A 22,567-nucleotide genomic window follows, 5' to 3' on the forward strand; every position below is an offset into this window, starting at 1 on the left:
TACCCCACACTTAAAATATGCATTGTCCTTAATGAAAGAAACAAACATAAAATAAGAGAGAGAAGAGAGAGGAAAGAACACACCCGAGTAGTCAAGGAGGATAGGTGATCACATAAGTAGCCTTTCCCAAAGAGATATATTCTACATTTTCTTCTTCTAAAGTGGGGCTGTCATGGAATAACTTTGGGTAATGTCTATTGAACTTGAAATTTTTATTAGTATCTTCGCCTTTTATTCCAGGATCAAAGAATCTTCTAAAAGTAAAAGTGTCAAATGGACACGTGAAGGTGATCTGATCTGGAATGTCAGCCAATGTCCAACCAAATGCCTTTTTATGCTTCCTTAAAACCTGCAAAAGCTTATTTTCTTGATCGAAATCAAGGTTAGAAGAAATTATAGCCGGTAGTTTTTCATTCATCTCTAAATAAGCATATTTCATATTTTCAGGAAGTTGCTTCAGCTCGAGGGAAGGTGGTTGCTCAATAGAAGGAGTGTTTGGGGCAGCCGGGATATCAAGAGCTTTATCTACATGAACAACTTTATTTGCAACCTCATCTGCAGTAAGAATATCAACTTGCAAGGCAACCTCAATTTCAGCACAAACAGAGCAAATTCTAGTTTCAGTACAAATATCACAAGAATAAACATCATCAAAACCAGACAATGATGGAAAATCAGATGCAAACAAATCATTACAAGTATCATCAATAATTTCAGAAATCAAATCTATTTGAAAAACAGAATGTTCTTCCAAGGGTTGTTGGTTTGATCCTTGACCTTGCTGCATGGCATTCACCAAAGTGGCAAGCTGCCCAATTTGTGTTTGCAAAGTCTTTAAAGTAGAATCTACTTGTTGTTGAAACTGGAGATTATTTGCAGCCATTTGTTTGACAATATCTTCTAGTGAAGGTCCAGAAGGTGCAGAGCACACAACCTCAAATTCCTTCAGATGCTCATGCGGATCCTCACCTGCAAGACCACTAAACCTTGGAAACAAGTGTATTAAACCAGTTTTCAATTCAAAAGGAACCGAAACATCAGAATATTCAATACAAAAGTCATTATAATTAACATCAGGAGCAGCAAACTGCCTTAATGTTCTTTGATCATCCATGCAACGTCACCACATATGGAGGCATCCAAGCTAGGAAGGAAATCCACTATAATAGTATTAGTTTGAAGTTCTAAACAACCTCTGGTTTTACAAACTTCTCACCTAATAATTACCCTTGGAATTTCTATCTAAGACTCTCCTAGATATGAGACCCTTCTCACTTCTCTTCAATCACACAATAGTGATAACAACTTCTAACAATAAACAGAAGACACACTTTAAATGAAACAAAATCCACTCTTGCTTAAAATCTCATGAGTGATTCACAATTACAACTCAAAAACTCAATCCAATTCAAGCATCTAAGTGATACAAGAATGGCTCACAAATAACAATGAACAAACTAAACCCTAACAGAGACTCTTACATATGCAACTTAATTCTTTTCTTAGGTTTATAATCATCCTTTAAATATCCCCAGAATAGCATGGACTTCGGGCTAAATAATCAGCAGATCTAATCAAATCAAATCAGACTGCTGCAAAATGTTCTGCAGAATCAAATCAAATCAAATCTAATGTTTCCTTAAATGTTTTGACATACTTTCTTAGGAAATAAGGCACAATTGTAAACGATCTTTGAGCTTCTAAATTAAGCACTTTTACCCGTAGAATGCGTGAATCAAATCATCAAAGAATCTTCACTAATCTCATGCTAAAAAACAACTCTTCCAAGAATGTAAAACACAACATGCCACGATGTCGTACAAGCATGTCAAGACATCTTGTCCAACATCTTGCTATTTCACTTGTTTTAGCAAAATGCTGGCAATCACAATACAAACAACCTAACAATATCCAACTCGTGTCTATATATCCTTCTAATATGGCAGGAAATCTACCATAATGGAGACCAAGTTTTTTGGTTTTCATAGGATAGCTGAAATTCCTAATGATGGCCTTCCAATGCTCACCATTTGGATTGCTAGTAATATATACTCATTTTACTAACTGCAAATCATATGTCGGGTATAGTACATATTCCAATTGTACTTGCATATTCCAATTGAGCTACACCTTTTCTATCATTATTTTAAAGTTTGACACTAGGATCAAATGGAGTACTCACTATCTTGAAATGTAAGTGTTTGAACTTATCAAGTACTTTCTCAACATAATGTGTTTGACTAAGTTCATAACCGCCATTATTTCGCTTTACTTTGATCCCTAAAAATGTGTCAACTAGTCCAAGATCATTCATCTTGAATGTAGAATTCATAAACCTCTTTGTTTCTAAATTTTCATTCATCTCATTGCTAATGTTCAATCATATAATCAACATGAAGACAAATTAATATCACAATATTCTCACACGACTTTGTGTACAAACACTTGTAACAAGAATTAGATGAAGAAGTTTTTTAGATAATCATGCATGATGATGCAAGAAGATTTTTAGATGAAGTGAGAGATGAAATTATGAGCAATTTAAAGTAGTATAGTATAAATTGCAATGAGCACCTTATTTATGTTCACCTGTTTCAAATCTTCACTTGAATTTCTATGTTAAACCTTCTTGATCAACTTCGTCATTGATGTGCATGACACTTTTGAACATTTTCTTCTTTGATAATCTTTGTCTTCATCAAAATTGAACTAAATATAAGATGTATTCCTCACAATCTCCCCCTTTTGATGATGACAAACTCTTTGAATTCTTGTTTTGATAAGATTGAAAATTCTTCCCTTAAGTTATGTGTCTCTCCTTTAATTGTTGAATCTTGCAATGAAAAAATCAACCTTCTAATATCATTGTTTTAGTGCTTGTTTTTTAATCCATACAAGGATTTGGCAAGCTTCTACACCTTTTGTTCATTACCAAGAAGCACATAACCTTATGGTTTCTCCAAGTAAATCTCCTCACCTAGATATCCATTTTGGAATGTCGTTTTGACATTCATTTGATGAACTATAAAGTCATGCAAAAAAAACTAATGCAAAGAATACTTTAATTATCGTCATCCTTGTTATTAGTGCATATGTGATGAAATAACCAACACAGTTTTTTGGTCTAAAATCCATGGCTACTATTCTAGCCTTGTAGGTGTTTAGTGTTCCATCACTATGATACTTACTTTTAGATACCTACTTGCATCGAGCGAGGTTTGATCCTTTAGGTAGATCAACAAATTCCCAAGTGTGGTTCAACATTATTGAATCCATTTCGTCTTGGATAACATCCTTCTAAAAAGATGAGTCCTCTGCTTCCTTATAAGTCTTAGGATCATCTTCCACTTGAAGAATAATGAGAATTTTACGAACACAATTCTCACTATTTTCTTTTGCTAGATACAAGAAATAAGTCGAGAATCAATTTTGTTCGGTCTAGATCCTTAGCCTTTCAGATTCTCTTGCTTATCCTAAATTCGAGTTTTGTTTTAAAAATCCATAAATAACTTTATGTTTGTGTTTAAATAATCCGTGAAAAACCTTCCTCACGAAGTTCTTTATTTATGGGAATCTTGAATTCCATATCCTTTATGATAAAGTTCTCAAAGTTCCACATCTCAAGATTCAATAGTTACATTAGACTCCAAATTCATAAATTTATATAAGTCATGATCTATTTTATATGTCGTGTAATAGTAAATTTAATCAAACACAAATAATTCACATAGTATATAGATCATAATTCAATTGTGCAATTTGAAATTATAAACTTTGATTTGACCAATTTGGTGATTAACAAATTTCTAACTCAAATAATTTCAAATTAGATGGTGATTTTTCACTTTAAAATTAAATAATCGATTGGAGTTCATAATCAAAATTCAATTGTAAAATTTTAAATTTTAATTATTTATTTATTTATGAATTTAATCACTTTCGTAATTAACAAATTCCAGTCTCATGAAGCAACATGACTATGATAGTAAATTACACAATCAAATCAGTGTAGTTTGAAATTACAAATTAACAAATTCATATATTTAAAAAATTTCAAATTTTCAATTTCAATTTCAATTTATCCTTCCACCGACTTACTTATCATAATACAATTATTATATATAATTCATTAATAATATAGATATTACTTTTTTGATTATAATTGAAATATGTATATATAAACCATAAAATTTTGTACATAATGCATTCATTCTGTAAATAGAAACTTTTGGCATATACTTTTAATTACAACCCTATATTACCCACACACTGTATTTTTATAAAAGACAAATGATTCATTAGAGGAAAGTTATATTAACGTATATATAATAATTTCAGTATGTTATATTTATTTTCACTTGCATGCAATTCTTATCAAATATCACAAATATATCTATCAATAACACATTCATATTACTTTCATATCAGAAAATCATAATATCGGTAATCTACTTTGAGATCATTTTTTAATTTAAATTTCATATTGAATTTTGATATTGTGATTTTCACAGTTACATGAATTTCTATGAGAAGCAATTAAACGCTGGTTGCCATCATTTGTAAATACTATAAGATTGTTAAAAAAATTGATTATCGATTAAATACTTCGGGGCTAGAATCATGAACGAATCACTTTTATTGTAGTATTTTAAGCTCTCTCAATTTGTCTTAGAGTTTCTATGCAGGAATATTGATAACATGAAATAATATCACATTTTTGGACTTGATTTAATTAAATTATAGTGTTATTTGATTCGAGTTATTTTATATTATTCGATATTACTTGGTATTCTATTATTATTTATTTCAGGTAACATAAACTGAAGCATGTGTGAAAAGGAAAGAAAAGGGGTGCAAAAAGAGGATTCTGTAGGAAAGCATCTCACTAAAGCCCAGCCCAAGCAAACTACAAGGAAAATGGCCTGTGACGACCGCCACACTCATGTGACGAGCGTCACGCCCCTCTACTTAGTGTTACGAGCGTAACACATGGTGTGACGGACGTCACACCCCCCACTCCTTTTTTTTCTGCCTTTGACGCGCGTAACAGAAGCACTTCTCCCCTATTTTTTCCGCTTGACTCGTTGACGCGTTAGAAACCATACTGAAGGAACTTTTGGGAAACGGTTACTTTACAGAGGAATATAAATAGACCTCAAGGGATCCAATTGAAGCTCTCCTCTCCCTGCCGTATCTCTACACGCCGTGCAATATTTTTACAACAATATATTTTGCTTCAGCATTTTTATTTTCTTTGCTTTCTTAATTTTCTTTTCTTTACTAGCTTAATTTACTAAGCATTCAATTTATTTTCTCACAATAGTTTCTACACCGGAAACTATTGTGTACTTTTCACTGGATCTAACCTTACGTCGGATCACAGTATTTTTATTTCTTTGTTTTTACCTGTCTGCTCAAGAATTGTGAAGAACAAATCCAACCGACTTGTGGTGGAGTGTTCGAACGTCGAAGATAGGAACAAAACCAAGATTTCTAGTAATTTACCAGGTTCATTAATTAATTGAGTTATTGTTTTAATTTACATATGCTCTGTGCTGCTGTTTATATATATTGTCTGTTTGATATGGCTGTATTTATGCATGATTATTGCTTATGCGTGTTTGCATGTCCGGCTAATTAATTTAGATATTGGTATGTAAAGTAAGCGGAATAAAGGAATCAAAACTAGTTGGTTTAAATTTGTTTCAAAATTTAGTCACTCTTTTTATGGTCTCAATTTACAGAGTTAATACCAAAGTTTTTGTACGAGACTAAAAAACATAAAGAAGTTAAAATCAATAGAACGACAGTTTGAGCTTTTAACTGGACATTGTAAATTGAACATTAACTTTAAATCAGGGCGAAAGCAATTTTTAAAGTTAATTAAATCCTAATCATTTTCAAAAATTATTTTTAAAGGTTAAATGTGAGGGCGAGAGTTAAGCATTTAAGTTTAATCATATAGTCTAAGTCAACAGAGCGAGAGTTTGAGACGAGGGCGTTTAAACGGTTAGTATTTTCTTAAAAAGAGTTTCTATAGATTCTATTGTTTTCAAAAAGTGATTTTAGATTTAACTAAATAGTGAGAGCGTACGTTAATATAAAGTCATAGTCTGATTCAACAGAGCGAGAGTTTGAGAAAAGACTTTTAATTAATATTGTCTACTGAAAAGACTTATTTTAAAACTAAGAAACCAACGAAGATTTGATTCCCTAATTTCGACGAACTACATACCGATATCCGTGTTATTTGATATTTAATCTAGATCCAATTTTAGTTTTACTTTTCCCCCTAATCATCAAAGTATCATCCGCCTTAGCTTTACGAAGTAACCTTAGAAAAACAGTATATCGATTCATTAAGTCCCTGTGGGATCGATATCTTTTAAAACTACGCGATTAGACTGTGCACTTGCAGTTAATACACCAATAGACTCATAAAGTCGCGATCAAGTTTTTGGCGCCGTTGCCGGGGACTTTTATTTAGTCGATATCGTAACTCTTCTGTTACGCTGTAGAGACTAAGGCAATTTTTATTTTTCCTTGTCCTTCGTATATTTGTATGCCACACACTCGCTCACAAGGCGAACCGTACTACTTACTAATCAACGACGTTGAACGATATCTCCGAGTCTTACGACGAATTCGGGAGTATCGTGCTGCAAACAATCTTCCTCCAATCGAAATTCCTGATCTCAAAAATCTCCTTCCTTCGCCGATACCCGAGATGGTAGAACCAACTCGTGCTCTTCGAGATTACGCTGCTCCATCGCAAGATGAGCCGCATTCGAGTATTGCTCCACCCGCAATCGAAGCAAACAACTTCGAACTTAAACCTTCGCTGTTGCAGGCAGTGCAACAGAACCAATTTTCTGGAAATCCTACCGAGGATCCAAACCTTCATTTATCCGTATTCGTCCAATACGCTGATACTGTCAAAGCTAATGGTGTCACTTCAGAGGCAATTCGACTTCGTCTCTTTCCTTTCTCGTTAAGAGATAAAGCTAGAAGATGGCTTCAGTCTCTTCCCTCCAACTCAGTCACCACATGGAATGAGTTGAAGAAAGTCTTTCTTGCCCGATATTTTCCTCCAAGCAAAACAGCTATGTTAAGAGCCCAGATAAATGGATTTAAGCAGAAAGATAACGAGTCTCTTTTCGAAGCATGGGAAAGATACAAAGACATGATGAGACTTTGTCCACACCATGGTTTAGAGGACTGGTTAGCAATTCATACCTTCTATAATGGTCTCTTCTACAACACAAGGTTGACAATAGATGCCGCCGCCGGTGGTGCGCTTATGGATAAACCTTACGCTGACGCTTATCAACTTATCTAAAGCATGGCCCAAAACCATTATCAGTGGGGAAGCGACCGAACAATGGTAGAAAAACCTCAAACAAAAGGGGGCATGTACTAGATAAGTAGCCTTGATCATGTTAATGCAAAAGTGGATGCTCTTGCCCAGAAAATTGAAAGTTTAAATGTATCACCTCCAGCTACCGTGGTTGCCGTAACTCAAAATTGCAAGGTCTGTGGAATTCAAGGTCATACCCCTACAGATTGTCAACTCCTAACAGGAATCCAAGCAGAGCAGATGAACTATGCTCAAGGAAATCCCTACTTGCATACCTATAACTCAAACTGGAAGAACCATCCTAATTTTTCATATAAAAGTAACAATGCTTTATACGCACCAGGTCAAGCTCCCAGTCAAGCCCCAACTATACCTCCTGGATATCAAAAGCCGACCCCATCTACACCTAACAATAACGTTCCTAGGAAATCCAATTTAGAAATCATGATGGAGAACTTCATAGCTTCTCAACAGCAAACCAATAAAGAGTTCTTAAACCAGAATGTACACACTAGCAAACAGATTAAACAACTAGCAAGTAAAGTAGATGCCCTGGCTACCCATAACAAAATGCTGGAAACACAAATCTCGCAAGTAGCTCAACAACAAGCGCCTACTGCTGCCCCAACTGGTACATTTTGTAACACCCCGATAATAATAAAATAATTATTTAAATTGGGTTAATAATATATTTATTAATTTAATTAAATAATTGGAAATTTTATTATTATTATTTTTGGATTATTATTATTATTGGAAAATATATAAGTGTGAAATAAGGAAAAAGAGTTTCATTTGGAAAATAAGGTTTTACGTGAAAACAGAGAAACGATCGTGAAAGAGGAAAAGGGCAAAGAGACAGAGCAAGGGCTGAAGGTTGAAGAGAGAAGAGCTTGGAGCTTGAGATTTGCCGGATTAATCAGGTAAGGGGGGTTTATCGTCGATTAATGGGTATTTTGGGATAATATGTCATGGGTAGTGATAAGCCGTCAATTTGACCCTAATTGGGATTTGTAAATGTTGAAATGTTATTGGATGAACAGTGCTGAAAGTTGAAATTAAATCGGTATTTGTGTGAGTAATGTTTTCCCGATCGTATAGCTGTTTACGGAATCGGAATCGGAGGTCCGGAAGTCCTCCAACGGCGGAATTCTGCATTCTGCCGTGTGTTAGCGCAGGAATTGTGGTTTGGTCTGCGTTAACCGGTTAACCCAGGGTGTTAACCGGTTAACACTGTATTGAAATGTGAAAATATTGAGTTTTTGCCTGCGTTAACCGGTTAACCCAGGGCGTTAACCGGTTAACACTGTTGCGTTTTGCCAGAAAATGAGTTTTTGCCTGCGTTAACCGGTTAACCCAGGGCGTTAACCGGTTAACACTGTTGCGGAGTGAAAAATTATTGTTTTTAAATGTGATGTACCTAATTGAGGGTTGGCCTATGTTGCCTATGGTGTAATAGGGATAAATTCCCGCTGTTTTGAGCAGTATATGCAATATTGAAATGTACTAATATTGTGGTTGTTGTTTGGCATAATCTGACATGCTTATGTGATGAAAGATTGATGATGTATAATGATGTACATGATGCTGTGAATGTATATATTATGCATGTATGTGTGAATGGACTGTTGTATGGCTCAGAGTGTGAGCATATGTTTATTCTTGAATTATTGTTGATGTTGCATTGCTAGATGATTAGCATGCATGGCATAGCCTTCGGGGCTGTAGCTAATTCCCATAGTGAGGAATTAGTGAGTGAACCATTGTGGGTTGTTGTTGATGTTTGCATACTAGATGATTAGTGTGCATAGTCTAGCCTTCGGGGCTGTAGCTAATTCCCATGGTGAGGAATTAGTGAGTCACTAGGTCTCAAATGAGTGGGACTAGTGAGCTTAGTAGCCGTATCTGGAGGGATCGGTGAGCTTGAACTATATGTTCGAGAATAGTCGGTACCGCAGGTGTAGAGTCTCATTGCATAAAAATATGTATGGCGTATAATATGAATGGATGTGTTCCAATATTATACGTGTGTTGTGTGGTTGTTAAGTATGATTTGAGATTATACTGGTATTGTATATTGATGTTGAGTATGATGTTTAAGTCAATGAGCTATTACTGAATGTGTATTGCAATTAGGGTGATTGATGTGTTAATTACTTGGCATTACATGTTGTTTTATAATGCTTATTATATTGATTGAGGAACTCACCCTTACAACTATTTTTCAGGTAACGAGAAATGAGTTGAGTAGAAGCAAATGCTTGGAGTCTAGTGTAGTCTCCCTAGTGGGTCATGCTCTGATAGATGTAACATCGGGCGGGAACACTTTGATTATTATTGTTGTTGTGGTTGAACTAAATTACATGTGATGTTACATGTTTTGCATGATTGAGTTGATCTCTATCCGCTGCGTAATTGTGCAAATACTTTATATTTAAATTAAATAAAAGAGCATGATTGTTATATTGTTTAAATGGTGTGGAATGTTTGTGTGACACCCTTGGTGCACTATTACTCTGATTATATGTTTATTATTTTAATTAATTTTTGGGGTATTTTAGAAGGGTGTTACATTAGTGGTATCAGAGCATAGTCGGTCGTGTCGAGTCGTAATTATTCTGTTTTCCCTGTACGGGATAGGAGTTGTGTAACCCTATCAGTACTTATTGTTTTAGTTTGTTGGGTTTTCAGAATAGAGATGGCTGGAAGAGGCAGAGATGATGCTGCGATTGCTGAGGCTCTGGGTATGCTGGCTGGAGTACTTGGAGGGAATCCAAATGTTGTAGGAATGGGAGCTGCTCGTCAACTGAGTGAGTTCCAGAAGAACAATCCTCCAATGTTCAAGGGAGCATACGATCCAGATGGTGCTCAGAAGTGGTTGAAGGAGATCGAGAGGATCTTCAGAGTAACTGAGTGTGCTGATAACCAGAAGGTCAGGTTCGGTACACATATGCTGTCAGAGGAAGCTGATGATTGGTGGGTTGCTACCCGCACTGAGTTGGAATCTGCTGGGAATACTGAGATCACTTGGGCTGTGTTCAGGGAAAGGTTCCTGAGAAAGTATTTTCCAGAAGATGTCAGAGGAAAGAAAGAGATAGAGTTTTTGGAATTGAAGCAGGGTAACAGGTCGGTTACTGAGTATGCTGCGAAGTTCACCGAGCTGTCAAAGTACTATACTCCCTATAATGAGGCTGCTGGAGAATTTTCGAAATGTGTGAAGTTTGAGAACGGGTTGCGTCCTGAGATCAAACAAGCTATTGGATATCAGAGGATCAGGGTGTTTTCTGACTTGGTTGACTGTTGCAGAATTTTTGAACAGGATTCCAAGGCTAGAGCAGAGAGCTATCAGCAGAGGGTTGATAGGAAGGGTAAGAATCAGATGGATCGTGGAAAACCGTATGCAGCTGGCAAAGGTTTTCAGAAGCAGAGTGGCATGAAGAGGCCTAGTGGGGGAGACTCTAGTGCTCCTGCTAAGTGTTATAGATGTGGTCGGGCTGGACATCGTGTTCATGAGTGTACCAGTGCTGAGATGAAGTGTTTCAAGTGTGGGAAAGGTGGTCACTTGGCTGCAGAGTGCCGATTGAAGACTGTAACTTGTTTCAACTGTGGAGAGTTGGGTCATATCAGTCCCCAGTGTCCTAAGCCGAAGAAGGAGAATCAGTCAGGAGGCAAGGTTTTTGCTCTATCAGGTTCTGAGACTTCTGCAGATGATCGTTTGATCAGAGGTACGTGTTATATTAATGGCTTTCCTCTTATAGCTATTATTGACACAGGTGCTACTCATTCTTTTATATCTGTGGATTGTGCTGTGAAGCTTAAATTAGAGATATCTGAGATGCGTGGAAGTATGGTGATTGATACTCCTGCAAAGGGTTCAGTGACTACTACTTCGGTTTGTTTGAGTTGTCCTTTGAATATTTTTGGTAGAGATTTTGGGATAGACCTTGTGTGTCTTCCATTAGTGCAGATTGACGTTATCTTGGGTATGAACTGGTTGGTGTTTAACCGAGTTTATATCAACTGTTTTGATAAGACGGTGATATTTCCTGAGATTGAGGAAGGGCAGAGTCTGTTTCTATCAGCCAGGCAGGTGAATGAGGAAGTGGCAGATGGGGCAGAGTTGTTTATGCTGTTGGCAACTTTAGAGGCTAAAGATAAACTGGTGATTCGTGATCTAGCAGTGGTGTGTGACTTTCCTGATGTGTTTCCGGAAGAAGTGAATGAGTTACCGCCAGAGCGTGAAGTTGAATTCTCGATTGAATTGGTACCTGGTACTAGACCGATATCGATGGCTCCGTACCGTATGTCTGCTGTTGAGTTAGCTGAATTGAAAAGTCAGTTGGAAGATTTGTTGGATAAGAAGTTTATTCGTCCAAGGGTGTCACCGTGGGGTGCACCAGTGTTGTTGGTTAAGAAGAAGGAAGGTACTATGAGGTTGTGTGTGGACTACAGGCAACTGAATAAAGTGACGATCAAGAATCGGTATCCTTTGCCGAGGATTGATGATTTGATGGATCAGTTGGTTGGTGCGAGTGTGTTCAGCAAGATAGATTTGAGATCTGGGTATCATCAGATACGTGTGAAAACTGAGGATATTCAGAAGACTGCTTTCAGAACGAGGTATGGACATTATGAGTATTCTGTAATGCCTTTTGGTGTGACTAATGCGCCTGGAGTATTTATGGAGTACATGAATAGGATTTTCCATCCGTACTTGGATCAGTTTATTGTGGTGTTTATTGATGACATTTTGGTGTATTCGAAATCTGAAGAAGAGCATGCTGAGCATTTGAGAGTGGTTTTAGGAGTGCTGCGAGAAAAGCAGTTATTTGCTAAACTGTCTAAGTGTGAATTTTGGTTAGAAGAAGTTAGTTTTCTTGGTCATGTGATTTCAAGAGGTGGTGTTGCTGTTGATCCTTCTAAGATAGAAGCGGTATCTAAGTGGGAAGCTCCGAAGTCTGTTGCTGAGATTCGAAGTTTCCTTGGTTTGGCTGGTTATTATAGGAAGTTCATTGAGGGATTTTCTAAGTTGGCGTTACCGTTGACGATGTTGACTAGAAAGGGGCAAGCGTTTATTTGGGACTCAAAATGTGAAGAAGGTTTCCAAGAGTTAAAGAGAAGGTTGACTACTGCTCCTATTTTGACGTTACCGAGTTCGTCGGAACCATTTGAAGTTTACTGTGATGCTTCATTGTTGGGTTTGGGTGGTGTGTTGATGCAGAATAAGCAGGTTATAGCTTATGCTTCGAGACAGCTGAGGGTTCATGAAAGGAACTATCCGACGCACGATTTAGAGTTGGCAGCTGTAGTGTTTGTTTTGAAGTTGTGGAGGCATTACTTGTATGGATCAAGATTTGAGGTTTTCAGTGACCATAAGAGTTTAAAGTATTTGTTTGATCAGAAAGAGCTGAATATGAGACAGAGGAGATGGTTAGAGTTTCTGAAGGATTATGATTTTGGGTTGAATTACCATCCGGGTAAAGCAAATGTAGTGGCTGATGCATTGAGTCGGAAATCATTACATATGTCTATGTTAATGGTTAAGGAATTGGATTTAATTGAGCAGTTTAGAGACTTGAGTTTGGTGTGTGAGAGTACTCACAACAGTGTTAAATTGGGAATGTTGAAGTTAACGAGTGGTATTCTGGAGGAGATCAGAGAGGGTCAGAAATCCGATATGCATTTGGTTGATAAGTTGACTTTAGTGAATCAAGGTCGAGGTGGTGAATTCAGAGTTGATGAGAATGGTGTTTTGAAATTTGGTAGTCGGGTGTGTATTCCGAATGTTATTGAGCTTAAGAAGAGTATTCTTGAGGAGGGACATCGTAGTGGCTTAAGTATTCATCCTGGAGCTACGAAGATGTATCATGATTTGAAGAAGTTATTTTGGTGGCCGGGAATAAAAAGAGAAATTGCGAGTTTTGTTTATTCCTGTTTGACTTGTCAGAAGTCAAAGATTGAGCATCAGAAGCCGTCTGGGCTAATGCAACCGTTGGCTATTCCAGAGTGGAAGTGGGATAGTATCAGTATGGATTTTCTTTCTGGTTTGCCGAGGACAAATAAGAATTTTGAAGCCATTTGGGTGATTGTGGACAGGTTGACAAAATCGGCTCATTTCATTCCGATCAGAATGGATTATCCGTTAGAGAGATTAGCCGAGTTGTATATTGAGAAGATTGTAAGTTTGCATGGTATTCCGTCTAGTATTGTTTCGGACAGAGATCCTAGATTTACATCGAAGTTCTGGGAAGGTTTGCAGAAGGCTTTGGGAACTAAACTGAGATTGAGTTCTGCATATCACCCGCAGACTGATGGTCAGACTGAGAGGACGATTCAGTCATTAGAGGATCTTTTGAGAGCTTGTGTTTTGGAAAAGGGAGGTGCTTGGGATTGTTATTTACCTTTGATTGAGTTTACCTACAACAATAGTTTTCATTCGAGCATTGGTATGGCACCGTTCGAAGCTTTGTATGGTAGGAGATGTCGGACACCTTTGTGTTGGTATGAGTCCGGTGAGAGTGTTGTGGTTGGACCGAAGATTGTTCAACAGACTACAGAAAAGATTAAGATGATTCAGGAGAAGATGAGAATTGCTCAGAGTCGTCAGAAGAGTTATCATGATAAGAGGAGGAAGTCACTTGAGTTCCAAGAGGGAGATCATGTGTTTCTTCGCGTCACTCCGATAACTGGTGTTGGTCGAGCTTTGAAGTCGAAGAAGTTGACACCTCGATTTATTGGTCCTTATCAGATTTTGGAGAGGATAGGAGAAGTAGCCTATCGTATCGCCTTACCGCCGTCGCTTGCGAATTTGCATGAAGTTTTTCATGTGTCTCAGTTGAGGAGGTACATTCATGATCCGTCGCATGTAGTCCAAATAGATGATGTACAGGTGAGAGATAACCTGACTGTTGAAACATCACCTATGAGGATCGAGGATCGAGAGTTGAAGCAGTTGCGGGGTAAAGAGATTGCCTTGGTGAAGGTAGCTTGGGGAGGACCAGCAGGTGGCAATGTGACTTGGGAACTGGAGAGTAAGATGAAGGAGTCTTACCCAGAGTTGTTCGCTTGAGGTATGTTTTCGAGGACGAAAACTCTTTTAGTGGGGGAGAGTTGTAACACCCCGATAATAATAAAATAATTATTTAAATTGGGTTAATAATATATTTATTAATTTAATTAAATAATTGGAAATTTTATTATTATTATTTTTGGATTATTATTATTATTGGAAAATATATAAGTGTGAAATAAGGAAAAAGAGTTTCATTTGGAAAATAAGGTTTTACGTGAAAACAGAGAAACGATCGTGAAAGAGGAAAAGGGCAAAGAGACAGAGCAAGGGCTGAAGGTTGAAGAGAGAAGAGCTTGGAGCTTGAGATTTGCCGGATTAATCAGGTAAGGGGGGTTTATCGTCGATTAATGGGTATTTTGGGATAATATGTCATGGGTAGTGATAAGCCGTCAATTTGACCCTAATTGGGATTTGTAAATGTTGAAATGTTATTGGATGAACAGTGCTGAAAGTTGAAATTAAATCGGTATTTGTGTGAGTAATGTTTTCCCGATCGTATAGCTGTTTACGGAATCGGAATCGGAGGTCCGGAAGTCCTCCAACGGCGGAATTCTGCATTCTGCCGTGTGTTAGCGCAGGAATTGTGGTTTGGTCTGCGTTAACCGGTTAACCCAGGGTGTTAACCGGTTAACACTGTATTGAAATGTGAAAATATTGAGTTTTTGCCTGCGTTAACCGGTTAACCCAGGGCGTTAACCGGTTAACACTGTTGCGTTTTGCCAGAAAATGAGTTTTTGCCTGCGTTAACCGGTTAACCCAGGGCGTTAACCGGTTAACACTGTTGCGGAGTGAAAAATTATTGTTTTTAAATGTGATGTACCTAACTGAGGGTTGGCCTATGTTGCCTATGGTGTAATAGGGATAAATTCCCGCTGTTTTGAGCAGTATATGCAATATTGAAATGTACTAATATTGTGGTTGTTGTTTGGCATAATCTGACATGCTTATGTGATGAAAGATTGATGATGTATAATGATGTACATGATGCTGTGAATGTATATATTATGCATGTATGTGTGAATGGACTGTTGTATGGCTCAGAGTGTGAGCATATGTTTATTCTTGAATTATTGTTGATGTTGCATTGCTAGATGATTAGCATGCATGGCATAGCCTTCGGGGCTGTAGCTAATTCCCATAGTGAGGAATTAGTGAGTGAACCATTGTGGGTTGTTGTTGATGTTTGCATACTAGATGATTAGTGTGCATAGTCTAGCCTTCGGGGCTGTAGCTAATTCCCATGGTGAGGAATTAGTGAGTGAGTCACTAGGTCTCAAATGAGTGGGACTAGTGAGCTTAGTAGCCGTATCTGGAGGGATCGGTGAGCTTGAACTATATGTTCGAGAATAGTCGGTACCGCAGGTGTAGAGTCTCATTGCATAAAAATATGTATGGCGTATAATATGAATGGATGTGTTCCAATATTATACGTGTGTTGTGTGGTTGTTAAGTATGATTTGAGATTATACTGGTATTGTATATTGATGTTGAGTATGATGTTTAAGCCAATGAGCTATTACTGAATGTGTATTGCAATTAGGGTGATTGATGTGTTAATTACTTGGCATTACATGTTGTTTTATAATGCTTATTATATTGATTGAGGAACTCACCCTTACAACTATTTTTCAGGTAACGAGAAATGAGTTGAGTAGAAGCAAATGCTTGGAGTCTAGTGTAGTCTCCCTAGTGGGTCATGCTCTGATAGATGTAACATCGGGCGGGAACACTTTGATTATTATTGTTGTTGTGGTTGAACTAAATTACATGTGATGTTACATGTTTTGCATGATTGAGTTGATCTCTATCCGCTGCGTAATTGTGCAAATACTTTATATTTAAATTAAATAAAAGAGCATGATTGTTATATTGTTTAAATGGTGTGGAATGTTTGTGTGACACCCTTGGTGCACTATTACTCTGATTATATGTTTATTATTTTAATTAATTTTTGGGGTATTTTAGAAGGGTGTTACACATTTCCTGGACAGCCCCAACCTAACCCGAAAGGCGACGCTCATGCAATTATATTAAGAAGTGGAACAGAGGTAGAAAGACCGTCTGACCCAAGGATTGAGAACCAAAACTCTAAAAAGTCAACTGAGGAAGAAGGTAGACCTAAGGAAAAGGAAGAGTGTAATAAAGAAACCGTAGAAAACAAAGAACCTTATGTACCTCCACCGCCTTACAAACCACCTATCCCTTACCCTCAAAGGCTAATTAAAACCAAAGACGCGGGCCAATTTAAGAAATTTGTTGACCTACTGAAACAATTAAACGTCACCATACCTTTTACAGAAGCTATTACACAGATGCCTTCATATGCTAAGTTCTTAAAAGAAATTTTATCTAATAAAAGGAAACTTGAAGATAGCGAAACCGTTACACTCACTGCTGAGTGTAGCGCAATAATCCAGAATATACCTCCTAAACTTAAAGATCCTGGTAGTTTCTCTATACCCTGTCATATAGGAAAATTTGTCATAGATAAAGCTTTGTGCGATTTAGGAGCCGGCATCAGTGTTATGCCCTTGTCCATATGCAAGAGACTTGAAATGGGAGAATTAAGACCAACTAAAATGTCTGTGCAATTAGCAGATCGTTCCGTTAGATATCCCGTAGGAATTCTTGAAAACGTTCCCGTGCGCATAGGTCAATTCTACATTCCTACCGATTTTATAATTATGGACATAAGAGAAGATGAAGTTACCCCCATTATATTGGGAAGACCCTTCTTAGCAACCGCCGGTGCTATCATAGACGTAAAACGAGGACGACTCACTTTCGAAGTAGGAGAAGAGAAAATTGAGTTCATTCTTTCCAAATTTCTGAAAGCACCTGCAATAGATGACACATGTTACTTCATGGATATCATCGACGAATGCATAAAAGAAACAGAATTAGAAAATGACGATTTATCCGACTATCGTGTAGAAGACAGACTGAACCAATGTTTAGCAATAACATCGGATCCTACGCAATGCCTTAAGAAACCAACCCTCGACCTGAAAACACTTCCCAAAAATCTGAGATATGAATTCCTAGACTTAGAACTTGAACGACCAGTGATAGTCAATGCAGACCTAGGAAAACTTGAAACCGAAAAACTCCTACATATCTTAAGAAAATATCCAACCGCACTAGGATACAACATCACCGATCTTAAAGGGATAAGTCCTTCTATTTGTATGCATCGCATCATGCTAGAAGAAAACTGTAAAACTTCTAGGGAACATCAGAGGAGACTAAACCCGATCCTGAGTGAGGTAGTGAAGAAGGAAGTAACGAAGTTATTAGAGGCAGGTATCATATATCCTATATCCGATAGCAAATGGGTTAGTCCTGTACACGTAGTACCAAAGAAAGGAGGTATAACAGTGATCGAAAATGAAAAAGGAGAAACTATAACCAAACGAATTGAATCGGGATGGAGAATATGCATTGACTATATGAAGCTAAACAAAGCAACCCGAAAAGATCATTTTCCTTTACCATTCATAGACCAGATGTTAGAACGACTAGCCAAGCATTCTCATTTCTGCTATCTAGACGGTTACTCAGGCTTCTTTCAAATACCAATTCATCCTGATGACCAAGAAAAGACAACGTTCACATGTCCCTTTGGTACCTTCGCTTATCGACGAATGCCGTTTGACTTGTGCAATGCTCCTGCAACTTTCCAAAGGTGCATGATGGCAATATTCGCCGATTTTCTCGAAAACATCATGGAAGTCTTTATGGATGACTTTTCCGTATGCGGACAAAGTTTCGAAGAATGTCTTGAAAACCTAGAAAGAGTTCTAGAACGATGTGTAAAAGTAAACCTAGTACTTAATTGGGAAAAATGTCACTTTATGGTACAAGAAGGAATTGTTTTAGGACACATCATATCAAATAGAGGAATTGAAGTAGACAAAGCTAAAATAGAAGTAATCGAAAACCTTCAACCTCTGAAAACTGAGAGAAATAGGAAGCTTCTTAGGACATGCCGGTTTTTACCGACGATTCATTAAAGATTTCTCTAAAATAACTAAACCTTTAACCGGATTATTAATGAAAGATGCTGAATTCATCTTCGAAAATAAATGTTTAGAAGCATTTCAAACACTTAAACAAGCATTGATCTCCACGCCCATAATGCAGACCCCGGATTGGAATGAGCCATTCAAAATAATGTGTGACGCAAGTGACTACGCCGTAGGCGCTGTTTTAGGACAACGAAAGGATAAAAAACTTCACGTCATATATTATGCGAGTAGAACTCTAGATGAAGCACAAATGAATTACGCCACGACCGAGAAAGAACTTTTAGCAGTAGTATTTGCACTAGATAAATTTCGTTCCTACTTGGTCGGAGCTAAAATAATCGTTTACACTGATCACGCTGCCATTAAGTACCTCTTAACAAAAAAGGATGCTAAACCTAGACTCCTAAGGTGGATCTTGTTGCTACAAGAATTCGATTTGGAAATCAAAGATAAAAAAGGAACTGAGAACGTAGTAGCAGATCACCTCTCTAGACTTGAAAACCTGGAACCAGAAAGAACATCGATCAACGATGATTTCTCGTACGATAAACTTGTAGCTAATTTGGAAGAAAATAGAGCTGATGAACAGGTAGAGACCACCTTGGCTGCATGCGTTACACCATGGTACGCCGATTTTGTCAATTATTTAGCTGCCGGAGTGGTTCCACTTGATTTATCCTACCAACAAAAGAAACGATTCTTCCATGACATAAAACATTATTACTGGGGTGACCCTTTACTTTTCAAAAGAGGCCCCGATGGTATTTTCCGTCGCTGTATACCTGAAGAAGAGGTAGAAAGTATAATCCAACATTGTCATTCCGCTCCTTATGGAGGACACGCAAGTACACCCAAAACCTGCTCCAAAATCCTACAAGCCGGTCTTTATTGGCCAAACATATGGAAGGATGTGCATGTTGCTGTCAAGAAATGCGATAGGTGTCAACGCACAGGAAACATATCTAGACGTGACGAGATGCCACAAAAGGGCACTTTGGAAGTAGAAATTTTCGATGTGTGGGGAATAGATTTCATGGGACCTTTTCCACCTTCTTTCGGTAACAAGTACATACTCGTAGCAGTTGACTACGTATCAAAATGGATTGAGGCTATAGCTTCTCCAACAAATGACACACGAGTAGTAATTAAACTCTTCAAGAATATAATCTTTCCAAGATTTGGTGTCCCAAGAATAGTAGTCAGTGACGGTGGATCGCATTTCATATCTAAGATACTCGAAAAATTACTGTTTAAGTATGGTATAAAACATCGAGTAGCAACACCTTACCATCCTCAAACTAGTGGACAAGTGGAAGTGTCTAATAGAGAAATTAAACAAATATTGGAAAAAACAGTCGCTACATCGAGGAAAGACTAGTCATCAAAATTACCCGAAGCTTTATGGGCATACCGAACCGCTTACAAAACTCCCATAGGAACAACCCCATTTAAGCTTATTTATGGTAAATCTTGCCACCTCCCAGTGGAGTTAGAACATAAGGCCTATTGGGCTATTAAAAATTTAAATTTAAACTATAAGGCCGCCAGTGAAAAGCGAATTCTTGATATAAACGAATTAGAGGAACTTAAACAAGACGCATACGAAAATGCCAGAATCTACAAGGAAAGAACGAAAAAATGGCATGATAAACGCATATCAAGAAAAACTTTCAAACAAGGCGATGTAGTCCTTTTGTTCAACTCTAGACTTAAGTTATTCCCAGGAAAGCTACGCTCTAGATGGTCAGGCCCTTTCCAAGTCACTAATGTCTTTCCTAGCGGAGCTGTAGAAATTAAAGGAAAATCTATTGAATCATTTATCGTAAACGGGCAGCGTCTAAAACACTATCACTATGATGAAAACAATGAAGACTAGCAAGTCCTGCACTTAGACGTATTGTCTCCAAAATTAATAGATTAACATTTAATAGTTTTATGTCGAGCTTGCGACATTAAACAAAGCGCTTTGTGGGAGACAACCCACAAATTTATTTATTTTTCTTTGATTATTCTTTTTGAATTTATTCAGTTTTCATTCATCATATTTCTTTATTTTAATTAAATTTTTCTTCTTTTCTTCTTTCGGCATCTGGCCAAATTCTGACTAAATTCTTGTTTTTCTTTTTCTTTAGTTAACACTAACCTGATGGGACATATTGATCGCATGGGTATCAAATTCAGAGGGAGAGCTCAGAGACAAAAATTTGAAGAACTAGCTGAGAGAGAGATGCACCCAAGTTTTTATGCTGATGATGGTGCAATGACTGTTCTTGGGCTAAGAGATAGCGTCCTATATCTGCTGAGTCAAATAGGGTGGGAAACCACTCCTATTCGAAGACAATTTGTTACTTACCGGAGGCTAACTCTAGAATTCCTTAGCTCCCTGATCTATTTACCAAACCATGGAAAAGGAATAAACCGAGGTTTCATTCAATTCAGGATGTTCAATATGGAGTATCAGTTTAACATTCAAGAATTTACTAACCTTTTAGGGTTCCCTACTTCTTTTGATACATTCACCATGAGCCAAGAAGACCTTTTTGAATATAGAGAGCTTGAGCATTTTTGGGGAAGTTTAACGGGAAATGACGACCCCGAGGAACATGAGTTTCTTTCTGGAAACATACATAACCCGACTTTTCGTTATTTCCACAAGATCCTAGCACACACTCTTTTTGGGAAGAAATCAAACATTACCACAGTATCACGTGATGAACTCTTCATAATATTTTGTGCTTCCCAAAACCGTCCAGTGAATGGTGCCACTTATATGTTGGCAACTTTTGACCTCCTTATTCAAGATGACCGTGCACCGATCCAAATAGGAGGATTGATAACTATGATTGCTAATGCTATTGGATTGCGTCAACCCATGCTTGATTTGAACCCTTTTTGTGGCATTGAGCCTATGAATATACTTTTCCTCTTCAACACTATGTTTATAGGAAACCTTGGACCTGAAGAGTTTGAACTATTAATTAATAACCAAGCTTTTTACCTATTCACCATGCCTAGCCCGATGACTAGTGTCCATAACCGAAATAATTGGCTTTACAACCTGGATGGAATACCTTCCCCTGTTAGATCTGTTGAAACCATCCAAGATTATGAGATTCTTGGCAACCAGATTCCTTATGTTGAGTCTGATCCGCAGACACCAATTGGTTACCATGATGCTGCCTCTCCACCTCATCCTATCCCGTCTGCAGAATCTGCAATACCTGATCTTAGACATCATATGCCCGGAACTGATTATAATACCGTTATTCAAGCCTTGATGTCAGAACAAGATGCTATCAAAGAAGAGTTAACTAAGATGGGACATGAATTTCTGGGCTACATGAGTAGTATGACAAATCAATTCCACAAGTTGCTACACCGTGTCAATTCCTTTGCCCCTCCGGCCAGAGATTCTACAAGTGGCTAGAAGAATTGGAGTTAATTAGTTTTAGTCATAGGAAATTTATAGTTTCGTTTAACATTGCTTTTAACCTTAGGATTTATATTTCGCATGTTTTATTTTGTTTTCAAATATTACATTATGTTTATTTTATTGAAGTTATTGGCATTATTGGTTAAATTTTATTTTATTTTGATTTATGCAATATCTATAATTATCAATAATCATATTTACTGTATGCTACTTACATGGCCTATTAGAAAATATATATACACTATGGTGTAGTAGAATAGCATACATGGCAATTCAAAAATATATAACAATAGCAAATATAATAAACAAAACAACAAAAAAATTCATCAATAACAAAAGTTATTGAGTTTCCACGCATGCCAATGTCACGAGCGTAGTGACCGTTGCAACCCCACCAGCGTGACGAGCGTCACACAAGCTGTCACGGTCGCCACGTAACCCATGACGCCCGTAACACATTCTGTCACGAACGTGACAGCGTGTTTCCTCGTGAACGTTGATGACCGTTAGGGTCATGACCGTTACCCCCCACCTTTTTATTTTTCTCATTCATTCACCTCTTTACTCCATTCCACTCACATTCATCCACATTTATTTTCCTCTCACCCACTCCCCTTCCCACTTCCAAAACTTTTCCTATAAATACCTACCATCCTTTCCTTCCTACACCACATCAT

The 22,567-nt window shown here is 37.5% G+C and overlaps 1 non-coding gene across 1 annotated transcript; it reads right to left on the reverse strand.

Annotated features, from left to right (window-relative positions):
* Positions 1–7,105: 7,105 nt before the first annotated feature.
* Positions 7,106–7,212, reverse strand: LOC127108871 (small nucleolar RNA R71). Its single transcript, XR_007796373.1, has one exon. It is a non-coding gene; the product is annotated as a small nucleolar RNA R71 (small nucleolar RNA).
* Between the last annotated feature and the right edge of the window lie 15,355 nt (positions 7,213–22,567).

Source organism: Lathyrus oleraceus, chromosome 7 (genome assembly GCF_024323335.1).
Source record: "Lathyrus oleraceus cultivar Zhongwan6 chromosome 7, CAAS_Psat_ZW6_1.0, whole genome shotgun sequence".
Lineage (NCBI taxonomy): Eukaryota > Viridiplantae > Streptophyta > Magnoliopsida > Fabales > Fabaceae > Lathyrus > Lathyrus oleraceus.